General features: G+C 39.3%; 14 non-coding genes across 14 annotated transcripts; all 14 read right to left on the reverse strand.

The window, feature by feature from the left end:
* Positions 1 to 138: 138 nt before the first annotated feature.
* Positions 139 to 211, reverse strand: trnam-cau (transfer RNA methionine (anticodon CAU)). Its single transcript has one exon. It is a non-coding gene; the product is annotated as a tRNA-Met (tRNA).
* Positions 212 to 493: 282 nt separating this feature from the next.
* trnam-cau (transfer RNA methionine (anticodon CAU)) lies at positions 494 to 566 on the reverse strand. The gene has a single exon. It is a non-coding gene; the product is annotated as a tRNA-Met (tRNA).
* A 279-nt stretch (positions 567 to 845) lies between these two features.
* trnam-cau (transfer RNA methionine (anticodon CAU)) lies at positions 846 to 918 on the reverse strand. Its single transcript has one exon. It is a non-coding gene; the product is annotated as a tRNA-Met (tRNA).
* A 280-nt stretch (positions 919 to 1,198) lies between these two features.
* On the reverse strand, positions 1,199 to 1,271 carry trnam-cau (transfer RNA methionine (anticodon CAU)). The gene has a single exon. It is a non-coding gene; the product is annotated as a tRNA-Met (tRNA).
* A 279-nt stretch (positions 1,272 to 1,550) lies between these two features.
* On the reverse strand, positions 1,551 to 1,623 carry trnam-cau (transfer RNA methionine (anticodon CAU)). Its single transcript has one exon. It is a non-coding gene; the product is annotated as a tRNA-Met (tRNA).
* Positions 1,624 to 1,902: 279 nt separating this feature from the next.
* trnam-cau (transfer RNA methionine (anticodon CAU)) lies at positions 1,903 to 1,975 on the reverse strand. Its single transcript has one exon. It is a non-coding gene; the product is annotated as a tRNA-Met (tRNA).
* A 278-nt stretch (positions 1,976 to 2,253) lies between these two features.
* On the reverse strand, positions 2,254 to 2,326 carry trnam-cau (transfer RNA methionine (anticodon CAU)). The gene has a single exon. It is a non-coding gene; the product is annotated as a tRNA-Met (tRNA).
* Positions 2,327 to 2,605: 279 nt separating this feature from the next.
* On the reverse strand, positions 2,606 to 2,678 carry trnam-cau (transfer RNA methionine (anticodon CAU)). Its single transcript has one exon. It is a non-coding gene; the product is annotated as a tRNA-Met (tRNA).
* A 280-nt stretch (positions 2,679 to 2,958) lies between these two features.
* On the reverse strand, positions 2,959 to 3,031 carry trnam-cau (transfer RNA methionine (anticodon CAU)). Its single transcript has one exon. It is a non-coding gene; the product is annotated as a tRNA-Met (tRNA).
* A 278-nt stretch (positions 3,032 to 3,309) lies between these two features.
* On the reverse strand, positions 3,310 to 3,382 carry trnam-cau (transfer RNA methionine (anticodon CAU)). Its single transcript has one exon. It is a non-coding gene; the product is annotated as a tRNA-Met (tRNA).
* Positions 3,383 to 3,662: 280 nt separating this feature from the next.
* On the reverse strand, positions 3,663 to 3,735 carry trnam-cau (transfer RNA methionine (anticodon CAU)). The gene has a single exon. It is a non-coding gene; the product is annotated as a tRNA-Met (tRNA).
* A 278-nt stretch (positions 3,736 to 4,013) lies between these two features.
* trnam-cau (transfer RNA methionine (anticodon CAU)) lies at positions 4,014 to 4,086 on the reverse strand. The gene has a single exon. It is a non-coding gene; the product is annotated as a tRNA-Met (tRNA).
* A 276-nt stretch (positions 4,087 to 4,362) lies between these two features.
* trnam-cau (transfer RNA methionine (anticodon CAU)) lies at positions 4,363 to 4,435 on the reverse strand. Its single transcript has one exon. It is a non-coding gene; the product is annotated as a tRNA-Met (tRNA).
* A 632-nt stretch (positions 4,436 to 5,067) lies between these two features.
* On the reverse strand, positions 5,068 to 5,140 carry trnam-cau (transfer RNA methionine (anticodon CAU)). Its single transcript has one exon. It is a non-coding gene; the product is annotated as a tRNA-Met (tRNA).
* Between the last annotated feature and the right edge of the window lie 7,556 nt (positions 5,141 to 12,696).

The raw sequence follows: 12,696 nt of genomic DNA on the forward strand, positions 1-12,696 counted from the left end.
TCTAAAGTAATACATATCGATATGGACCTTAAGATGTGGTATCCACCTTGACAAAAGTATGTATTGTGTGAAAGTCCAAAACGACAGTGAATTCATTTTCACTTCATCTTCAGCCAACACTCTTTTGAAAAGCTTTGCTGCCCCGTGTGAGGATCGAACTCACGACCTTCAGATTATGAGACTGACGCGCTACCTACTGCGCTAACGAGGCCCTTCTTGCAAAAATTTCCAAAAGAAGAAAAAAATATATTGATACCGAACTTCAGATTTTGACAGTGATGTTGAAACCACCGTGCCAAAATATATGTATGGTCTGAAATTCTACAACCCTGTGAGACAAAAAGATTGATTTCATTCTAAAGTAATACATATCGATATGGACCTTAAGATGTGGTATCCACCTTGACAAAAGTATGTATTGTGTGAAAGTCCAAAACGACAGTGAATTCATTTTCACTTCATCTTCAGCCAACACTCTTTTGAAAAGCTTTGCTGCCCCGTGTGAGGATCGAACTCACGACCTTCAGATTATGAGACTGACGCGCTACCTACTGCGCTAACGAGGCCCTTCTTGCAAAAATGTCCAAAAAGAAAAAAATATATTGATACCGAACTTCAGATTTTGACAGTGATGTTGAAACCACCGTGCCAAAATATATGTATGGTCTGAAATTCTACAAGCCCTGAGACAAAAAGATTGATTTCATTCTAAAGTAATACATATCGATATGGACCTTAAGATGTGGTATCCACCTTGACAAAAGTATGTATTGTGTGAAAGTCCAAAACGACAGTGAATTCATTTTCACTTCATCTTCAGCCAACACTCTTTTGAAAAGCTTTGCTGCCCCGTGTGAGGATCGAACTCACGACCTTCAGATTATGAGACTGACGCGCTACCTACTGCGCTAACGAGGCCCTTCTTGCAAAAATTTCCAAAAAGAAAAAAATATATTGATACCGAACTTCAGATTTTGACAGTGATGTTGAAACCACCGTGCCAAAATATATGTATGGTCTGAAATTCTACAACCCTGTGAGACAAAAAGATTGATTTCATTCTAAAGTAATACATATCGATATGGACCTTAAGATGTGGTATCCACCTTGACAAAAGTATGTATTGTGTGAAAGTCCAAAACGACAGTGAATTCATTTTCACTTCATCTTCAGCCAACACTCTTTTGAAAAGCTTTGCTGCCCCGTGTGAGGATCGAACTCACGACCTTCAGATTATGAGACTGACGCGCTACCTACTGCGCTAACGAGGCCCTTCTTGCAAAAATTTCCAAAAAGAAAAAAAAATATTGATACCGAACTTCAGATTTTGACAGTGATGTTGAAACCACCGTGCCAAAATATATGTATGGTCTGAAATTCTACAACCTGTGAGACAAAAAGATTGATTTCATTCTAAAGTAATACATATCGATATGGACCTTAAGATGTGGTATCCACCTTGACAAAAGTATGTATTGTGTGAAAGTCCAAAACGACAGTGAATTCATTTTCACTTCATCTTCAGCCAACACTCTTTTGAAAAGCTTTGCTGCCCCGTGTGAGGATCGAACTCACGACCTTCAGATTATGAGACTGACGCGCTACCTACTGCGCTAACGAGGCCCTTCTTGCAAAAATGTCCAAAAAGAAAAAAATATATTGATACCGAACTTCAGATTTTGACAGTGATGTTGAAACCACCGTGCCAAAATATATGTATGGTCTGAAATTCTACAAGCCCTGAGACAAAAAGATTGATTTCATTCTAAAGTAATACATATCGATATGGACCTTAAGATGTGGTATCCACCTTGACAAAAGTATGTATTGTGTGAAAGTCCAAAACAACAGTGAATTCATTTTCACTTCATCTTCAGCCAACACTCTTTTGAAAAGCTTTGCTGCCCCGTGTGAGGATCGAACTCACGACCTTCAGATTATGAGACTGACGCGCTACCTACTGCGCTAACGAGGCCCTTCTTGCAAAAATGTCCAAAAAGAAAAAAAATATTGATACCGAACTTCAGATTTTGACAGTGATGTTGAAACCACCGTGCCAAAATATATGTATGGTCTGAAATTCTACAACCTGTGAGACAAAAAGATTGATTTCATTCTAAAGTAATACATATCGATATGGACCTTAAGATGTGGTATCCACCTTGACAAAAGTATGTATTGTGTGAAAGTCCAAAACGACAGTGAATTCATTTTCACTTCATCTTCAGCCAACACTCTTTTGAAAAGCTTTGCTGCCCCGTGTGAGGATCGAACTCACGACCTTCAGATTATGAGACTGACGCGCTACCTACTGCGCTAACGAGGCCCTTCTTGCAAAATTTCCAAAAAGAAGAAAAAAATATTGATACCGAAATTCAGATTTTGACAGTGATGTTGAAACCACCGTGCCAAAATATATGTATGGTCTGAAATTCTACAAGCCCTGAGACAAAAAGATTGATTTCATTCTAAAGTAATACATATCGATATGGACCTTAAGATGTGGTATCCACCTTGACAAAAGTATGTATTGTGTGAAAGTCCAAAACGACAGTGAATTCATTTTCACTTCATCTTCAGCCAACACTCTTTTGAAAAGCTTTGCTGCCCCGTGTGAGGATCGAACTCACGACCTTCAGATTATGAGACTGACGCGCTACCTACTGCGCTAACGAGGCCCTTCTTGCAAAAATGTCCAAAAGAAGAAAAAAATATTGATACCGAACTTCAGATTTTGACAGTGATGTTGAAACCACCGTGCCAAAATATATGTATGGTCTGAAATTCTACAACCCTGTGAGACAAAAAGATTGATTTCATTCTAAAGTAATACATATCGATATGGACCTTAAGATGTGGTATCCACCTTGACAAAAGTATGTATTGTGTGAAAGTCCAAAATGACAGTGAATTCATTTTCACTTCATCTTCAGCCAACACTCTTTTGAAAAGCTTTGCTGCCCCGTGTGAGGATCGAACTCACGACCTTCAGATTATGAGACTGACGCGCTACCTACTGCGCTAACGAGGCCCTTCTTGCAAAAATGTCCAAAAGAAGAAAAAAATATTGATACCGAAATTCAGATTTTGACAGTGATGTTGAAACCACCGTGCCAAAATATATGTATGGTCTGAAATTCTACAAGCCCTGAGACAAAAAGATTGATTTCATTCTAAAGTAATACATATCGATATGGACCTTAAGATGTGGTATCCACCTTGACAAAAGTATGTATTGTGTGAAAGTCCAAACAACAGTGAATTCATTTTCACTTCATCTTCAGCCAACACTCTTTTGAAAAGCTTTGCTGCCCCGTGTGAGGATCGAACTCACGACCTTCAGATTATGAGACTGACGCGCTACCTACTGCGCTAACGAGGCCCTTCTTGCAAAAATGTCCAAAAAGAAAAAAATATATATTGATACCGAACTTCAGATTTTGACAGTGATGTTGAAACCACCGTGCCAAAATATATGTATGGTCTGAAATTCTACAAGCCCTGAGACAAAAAGATTGATTTCATTCTAAAGTAATACATATCGATATGGACCTTAAGATGTGGTATCCACCTTGACAAAAGTATGTATTGTGTGAAAGTCCAAACAACAGTGAATTCATTTTCACTTCATCTTCAGCCAACACTCTTTTGAAAAGCTTTGCTGCCCCGTGTGAGGATCGAACTCACGACCTTCAGATTATGAGACTGACGCGCTACCTACTGCGCTAACGAGGCCCTTCTTGCAAAAATGTCCAAAAGAAAAAAAATATATTGATACCGAACTTCAGATTTTGACAGTGATGTTGAAACCACCGTGCCAAAATATATGTATGGTCTGAAATTCTACAAGCCCTGAGACAAAAAGATTGATTTCATTCTAAAGTAATACATATCGATATGGACCTTAAGATGTGGTATCCACCTTGACAAAAGTATGTATTGTGTGAAAGTCCAAACAACAGTGAATTCATTTTCACTTCATCTTCAGCCAACACTCTTTTGAAAAGCTTTGCTGCCCCGTGTGAGGATCGAACTCACGACCTTCAGATTATGAGACTGACGCGCTACCTACTGCGCTAACGAGGCCCTTCTTGCAAAAATGTCCAAAAAGAAAAAAAAATATTGATACCGAACTTCAGATTTTGACAGTGATGTTGAAACCACCGTGCCAAAATATATGTATGGTCTGAAATTCTACAAGCCCTGAGACAAAAAGATTGATTTCATTCTAAAGTAATACATATCGATATGGACCTTAAGATGTGGTATCCACCTTGACAAAAGTATGTATTGTGTGAAAGTCCAGAACAACAGTGAATTCATTTTCCTTCATCTCAGCAACACTCTTTTGAAAAGCTTTGCTGCCCCGTGTGAGGATCGAACTCACGACCTTCAGATTATGAGACTGACGCGCTACCTACTGCGCTAACGAGGCCCTCTTGCAAAAATGTCCAAACAGAAAAAAAATATTGATACCGAAACTTCAGATTTTGACAGTGATGTTGAAACCACCGTGCCAAAATATATGTATGGTCTGAAATTCTACAACCTGTGAGACAAAAAGATTGATTTCATTCTAAAGTAATACATATCGATATGGACCTTAAGATGTGGTATCCACCTTGACAAAAGTATATATTGTGTGAAAGTCCAAAATGACAGTGAATTCATTTTCACTTCATCTTCAGCATAACACTCTTTTGAAAAGCTTTGCTGCCCCGGTGTGAGGATCGAACTCACGACCTTCAGATTATGAGACTGACGCGCTACCTACTGCGCTAACGAGGCCCTCTTGCAAAAATGTCCAAACAGAAAAAAATATATTGATACCAAACTTCAGATTTTGACAGTGATGTTGAAACCACCGTGCCAAAATATATGTATGGTCTGAAATTCTACAACCTGTGAGACAAAAAGATTGATTTCATTCTAAAGTAATACATATCGATATGGACCTTAAGATGTGGTATCCACCTTGACAAAAGTATGTATTGTGTGAAAGTCCAAAACGACAGTGAATTTCATTTTCACTTCATCTTCAGCCAACAATCTTTTGAAAAGCTATGCTGCCCCGTGTGAGGATCGAACTCACGACCTTCAGATTATGAGACTGACGCGCTACCTACTGCGCTAACGAGGCCCTTCTTTGCAAAATTTCCAAAAAGAAAAAAAAATATTGATACCGAAATTCAGATTTTGACAGTGATGTTGAAACCACCGTGCCAAAATATATGTATGGTCTGAAATTCTACAAGCCCTGAGACAAAAAGATTGATTTCATTCTAAAGTAATAGATATCGATATGGACCTAAGATGTGGTATCCACCTTGACAAAAGTATGTATTGTGTGAAAGTCCAGAACAACAGTGAATTCATTTTCATCATCTTCAGCCAACACTCTTTTGAAAAGCCTTTTCTGCCCCATGTGAGGATCGAACTCACGACCTTCAGATTATGAGACTGACGCGCTACCTACTGCGCTAACGAGGCCCTACTTGCAAAAATGTCCAAACAGAAAAAAAATATTGATACCAAACTTCAGATTTTGACAGTGATGTTGAAACCACCGTGCCAAAATATATGTATGGTCTGAAATTCTACAAGCCCTGAGACAAAAAGATTGATTTCATTCTAAAGTAATACATATCGATATGGAGCTTAAGATGTGGTATCCACCTTGACAAAAGCATGTATTGTGTGAAAGTCCAAAACAACAGTGAATTCATTTTCACTTCATCTTCAGCCAACAATGTCTTTTTAAAAGCTTTGCTGCCCCGTGTGAGGATCGAACTCAATACCTTCAGATTATGAGACTGACGCCCTACCTACTGCGCTAACAAGGCCCATGTTGCAAAAATGTCCAAACAGAAAAAATATATATATTGATACCGAAATTCAGATTTTGACAGTGATGTTGAAACCACCGTGCCAAAATATATGTATGGTCTGAAATTCTACAAGCCCTGAGACAAAAAGATTGATTTCATTCTAAAGTAATACATATCGATATGGACCTTAAGATGTGGTATCCACCTTGACAAAAGTATGTATTGTGTGAAAGTCCAAAACAACAGTGAATTCATTTTCACTTCATCTTCAGCCAACACTCTTTTGAAAAGCTTTGCTGCCCCGTGTGAGGATCGAACTCACGACCTTCAGATTATGAGACTGACACGCTACCTACTGCGCTAACGAGGCCCTTCTTGCAAAAATGTCCAAACAGAAAAAAATATTGATACCAAACTTCAGATTTTGACAGTGATGTTGAAACCACCGTGCCAAAATATATGTATGGTCTGAAATTCTACAACCTGTGAGACAAAAAGATTGATTTCATTCTAAAGTAATACATATCGATATGGACCTTAAGATGTGGTATCCACCTTGACAAAAGTATGTATTGTGTGAAAGTCCAAAACGACAGTGATTTCATTTTCACTTCATCTTCAGCCAACAATCTTTTGAAAAGCTATGCTGCCCCGTGTGAGGATCGAACACACGACCTTCAGATTATGAGACTGACACGGTACCTACTGCGCTAACGAGGCCCTTCTTGTGAAAATTTCCAAAAAGAAGAAAAAAAATATTGATACCGAAATTCAGATTTTGACAGTGATGTTGAAACCACCGTGCCAAAATATATGTATGGTCTGAAATTCTACAAGCCCTGAGACAAAAAGATTGATTTCATTCTAAAGTAATACATATCGATATGGACCTTAAGATGTGGTATCCACCTTGACAAAAGTATGTACTGTGTGAAAGTCCAAAACGACAGTGATTTCATTTTCACTTCATCTTCAGCCAACAATCTTTTGAAAAGCTATGCTGCCCCGTGTAAGGATCGAACTCACGACCTTCAGATTATGAGACTGACGCGCTACCTACTGCGCTAACGAGTCCCTTCTTGCAAAAATGTCCAAAAAGAAGAAAAAAAATATTGCTACCGAAATTCAGATTTTGACAGTGATGTTGAAACCACCGTGCTAAAATATATGTATGGTCTGAAATTCTACAAGCCCTGAGACAAAAAGATTGATTTCATTCTAAAGTAATACATATCGATATGGACCTTAAGATGTGGTATCCATCTTGACAGAAGTATGTATTGTGTGAAAGTCCAAAATGACAGTGAATTCATTTTCACTTCATCTTCAGCCAACACTCTTTTGAAAAGATTTGCTGCCCCGTGTGAGGATCGAACTCACGACCTTCAGATTATGAGACTGAGGCGCTACCTACTGCGCTAACGAGGCCCTTCTTGCAAAAATGTCCAAAAAGAAGAAAAAAAATATTGATACCGAAATTCAGATTTTGACAGTGATGTTGAAACCACCGAGCTAAAATATATGTATGGTCTGAAATTCTACAAGCCCTGAGACAAAAAGATTGATTTCATTCTAAAGTAATAGATATCGATATGAACCTAAGATGTGGTATCCACCTTGACAAACATATGTATTGTGTGAAAGTCCAGAACAACAGAGAATTCATTTTCTTTTCATCTTCAGCCAACACTGTCTTTTGAAAAGCTTTGCTGCCACATGTGAGGATCGAACTCACGACCTTCCGATTATGAGACTGACGCGCTACCTACGGCGCTAACGAGGCCCTTCTTGCAAAAATGTCCAAACAGAAAAAATATATATATTGATACTGAACTTCAGATTTTGACAGTGATGTTGAAACCACCGTGCCAAAATATATGTATGTGCTGAAATTCTACAAGCCCTGAGACAAAAAGATTGATTTCATTCTAAAGTTATACATATCGATATGGACCTTAAGATGTGGTATCCACCTTGACAAAAGTATGTATTGTGTGAAAGTCCAAAACAACAGTGAATTCATTTTCACTTCATCTTCAGCCAACACTCTTTTGAAAAGGTTTGCTGCCCCGTGTGAGGATTGAACTCACGACCTTCATATTATGAGACTGACACGCTTCCTACTGCGCTAACGAGGCCCTTCTTGCAAAAATTTCCAAAAAGAAAAAAAATATATTGATACCGAATTTTGACAGTGATGTTGAAACCACCGTGCCAAAATATTTGTATGGTCTGAAATTCTACAAGCCCTGAGACAAAAAGATTGATTTCATTCTAAAGTAATAGATATCGATATGGACCTAAGATGTGGTATCCACCTTGACAAACATATGTATTGTGTGAAATTCCAGAACAACAGTAAATTCATTTTCACCCAACACTCTTTTGAAAACCTTTTCTGCCCCATGTGAGGATCGAACTCACGACCTTCAGATTATGAGACTGACGCGCTACCTACTGCGCTAACGAGGCCCTACTTGCAAAAATGTCCAAACAGAAAAAAAATATTGATACCAAACTTCAGATTTTGACAGTGATGTTGAAACCACCGTGCCAAAATATATGTATGGTCTGAAATTCTACAACCTGTGAGACAAAAAGATTGATTTCATTCTAAAGTAATACATATCGATATGGACCTTAAGATGTGGTATCCACCTTGACAAAAGTATATATTGTGTGAAAGTCCAAAATGACAGTGAATTCATTTTCACTTCATCTTCAGATAACACTCTTTTGAGAAGCTTCGCTGCCCGGTGTGAGGATCGAACTCACGACCTTCAGATTATGAGACTGACGCACTACCTACTTAGCTAACGAGGCCCTTCTTGCAAAAATTTCCAAAATAAAAAATATATATTGATACCCAATTTTGACAGTGATGTTGAAACCACCGTGCCAAAATATATGTATGGTCTGAAATTCTACAAGCCCTGAGACAAAAAGATTGATTTCATTCTAAAGTAATACATATCGATATGGAGCTTAAGATGTGGTATCCACCTTGACAAAAGCATGTATTGTGTGAAAGTCCAAAACAACAGTGAATTCATTTTCACTTCATCTTCAGCCAACAATGTCTTTTTAAAAGCTTTGCTGCCCCGTGTGAGGATCGAACTCAATACCTTCAGATTATGAGACTGACGCCCTACCTACTGCGCTAACAAGGCCCATCTTGCAAAAATGTCCAAACAGAAAAAATATATATATTGATACCGAACTTCAGATTTTGACAGTGATGTTGAAACCACCGTGCCAAAATATATGTATGGTCTGAAATTCTACAACCTGTGAGACAAAAAGATTGATTTCATTCTAAAGTAATACATATCGATATGGACCTTAACATGTGGTATCCACCTTGACAAAAGTATATATTGTGTGAAAGTCCAAAATGACAGTGAATTCATTTTCACTTCATCTTCAGATAACACTCTTTTGAAAAGCTTTGCTGCCCGGTGTGAGGATCGAACTCACGACCTTCAGATTATGAGACTGACGCGCTACCTACTTAGCTAACGAGGCCCTTCTTGCAAAAATTTCCAAAAAGAAAAAAAATATATTGATACCGAATTTTGACAGTGATGTTGAAACCACCGTGCCAAAATATTTGTATGGTCTGAAATTCTACAAGCCCTGAGACAAAAAGATTGATTTCATTCTAAAGTAATAGATATCGATATGGACCTAAGATGTGGTATCCACCTTGACAAACATATGTATTGTGTGAAATTCCAGAACAACAGTAAATTCATTTTCACCCAACACTCTTTTGAAAACCTTTTCTGCCCCATGTGAGGATCGAACTCACGACCTTCAGATTATGAGACTGACGCGCTACCTACTGCGCTAACGAGGCCCTACTTGCAAAAATGTCCAAACAGAAAAAAAATATTGATACCAAACTTCAGATTTTGACAGTGATGTTGAAACCACCGTGCCAAAATATATGTATGGTCTGAAATTCTACAAGCCCTGAGACAAAAAGATTGATTTCATTCTAAAGTAATACATATCGATATGGAGCTTAAGATGTGGTATCCACCTTGACAAAAGCATGTATTGTGTGAAAGTCCAAAACAACAGTGAATTCATTTTCACTTCATCTTCAGCCAACAATGTCTTTTTAAAAGCTTTGCTGCCCCGTGTGAGGATCGAACTCAATACCTTCAGATTATGAGACTGACGCCCTACCTACTGCGCTAACAAGGCCCATCTTGCAAAAATGTCCAAACAGAAAAAATATATATATTGATACCGAACTTCAGATTTTGACAGTGATGTTGAAACCACCGTGCCAAAATATATGTATGGTCTGAAATTCTACAACCTGTGAGACAAAAAGATTGATTTCATTCTAAAGTAATACATATCGATATGGACCTTAACATGTGGTATCCACCTTGACAAAAGTATATATTGTGTGAAAGTCCAAAATGACAGTGAATTCATTTTCACTTCATCTTCAGATAACACTCTTTTGAAAAGCTTTGCTGCCCGGTGTGAGGATCGAACTCACGACCTTCAGATTATGAGACTGACGCGCTACCTACTTAGCTAACGAGGCCCTTCTTGCAAAAATTTCCAAAAAGAAAAAAATATATTGATACCGAATTTTGACAGTGATGTTGAAACCACCGTGCCAAAATATTTGTATGGTCTGAAATTCTACAAGCCCTGAGACAAAAAGATTGATTTCATTCTAAAGTAATAGATATCGATATGGACCTAAGATGTGGTATCCACCTTGACAAACATATGTATTGTGTGAAATTCCAGAACAACAGTAAATTCATTTTCACCCAACACTCTTTTGAAAACCTTTTCTGCCCCATGTGAGGATCGAACTCACGACCTTCAGATTATGAGACTGACGCGCTACCTACTGCGCTAACGAGGCCCTACTTGCAAAAATGTCCAAACAGAAAAAAAATATTGATACCAAACTTCAGATTTTGACAGTGATGTTGAAACCACCGTGCCAAAATATATGTATGGTCTGAAATTCTACAAGCCCTGAGACAAAAAGATTGATTTCATTCTAAAGTAATACATATCGATATGGAGCTTAAGATGTGGTATCCACCTTGACAAAAGCATGTATTGTGTGAAAGTCCAAAACAACAGTGAATTCATTTTCACTTCATCTTCAGCCAACAATGTCTTTTTAAAAGCTTTGCTGCCCCGTGTGAGGATCGAACTCAATACCTTCAGATTATGAGACTGACGCCCTACCTACTGCGCTAACAAGGCCCATCTTGCAAAAATGTCCAAACAGAAAAAATATATATATTGATACCGAACTTCAGATTTTGACAGTGATGTTGAAACCACCGTGCCAAAATATATGTATGGTCTGAAATTCTACAACCTGTGAGACAAAAAGATTGATTTCATTCTAAAGTAATACATATCGATATGGAGCTTAAGATGTGGTATCCACCTTGACAAAAGCATGTATTGTGTGAAAGTCCAAAACAACAGTGAATTCATTTTCACTTCATCTTCAGCCAACAATGTCTTTTTAAAAGCTTTGCTGCCCGGTGTGAGGATCGAACTCACGACCTTCAGATTATGAGACTGACGCGCTACCTACTTAGCTAACGAGGCCCTTCTTGCAAAAATTTCCAAAAAGAAAAAATATATATTGATACCGAATTTTGACAGTGATGTTGAAACCACCGTGCCAAAATATATGTATGGTCTGAAATTCTACAACCTGTGAGACAATAAGATTGATTTCTTTCTAAAGTAATACATATCGATATGGACCTTAAGATGTGGTATCCACCTTGACAAAAGTATGTATTGTGTGAAAGTCCAAAACAGCAGTAAATTCATTTTCACCCAAAACTCTTTTGAAAACCTTTGCTGCCCCATGTGAGGATCGAACTCACGACCTTCAGATTATGAGACTGACGCGCTACCTACTGCGCTAACGAGGCCTTCTTGCAAACATTTCCAAAAAGAAAAAAAATATTGATACCAAACTTCAGATTTTGACAGAGATGTTGAAACCACCGTGCCAAAATATATGTATGGTCTGAAATTCTACAACCTGTGAGACAAAAAGATTGATTTCATTCTAAAGTAATACATATCGATATGGACCTTAACATGTGGTATCCACCTTGACAAAAGTATATATTGTGTGAAAGTCCAAAATGACAGTGAATTCATTTTCACTTCATCTTCAGCCAACACTGTCTTTTTAAAAGCTTTGCTGCCCCGTGTGAGGATCAACCCTAGTCTCGACGCAGCGTTCGGCCAACCCTAGTCTCGACGCAGCGTTCGGCCAACCCTAGCCTCGACGCAGCGTTCGGCCAACCCTAGTCTCGACGCAGCGTTCGGCCAACCCTAGTCTCGACGCAGCTTTCGGCCAACCCTAGTCTCGACGCAGGGTTCGGCCAACCCTAGTCTCGACGCAGCGTTCGGCCAACCCTAGTCTCGACGCAGCGTTCGGCCAACCCTAGTCTCGACGCAGCTTTCGGCCAACCCTAGTCTCGACGCAGGGTTCGGCCAACCCTAGTCTCGACGCAGGGTTCGGCCAACCCTAGTCTCGACGCAGGGTTCGGCCAACCCTAGTCTCGACGCAGGGTTCGGCCAACCCTAGTCTCGACGCAGCGTTCGGCCAACCCTAGTCTCGACGCAGGGTTCGGCCAACCCTAGTCTCGACGCAGGGTTCGGCCAACCCTAGTCTCGACGCAGCGTTCGGCCAACCCTAGTCTCGACGCAGGGTTCGGCCAACCCTAGTCTCGACGCAGGGTTCGGCCAACCCTAGTCTCGACGCAGGGTTCGGCCAACCCTAGTCTCGACGCAGCGTTCGGCCAACCCTAGTCTCGACGCAGGGTTCGGCCAACCCTAGTCT

The sequence above is a fragment of the Oncorhynchus kisutch genome, unplaced genomic scaffold (assembly GCF_002021735.2).
Source record: "Oncorhynchus kisutch isolate 150728-3 unplaced genomic scaffold, Okis_V2 scaffold1811, whole genome shotgun sequence".
Lineage (NCBI taxonomy): Eukaryota > Metazoa > Chordata > Actinopteri > Salmoniformes > Salmonidae > Oncorhynchus > Oncorhynchus kisutch.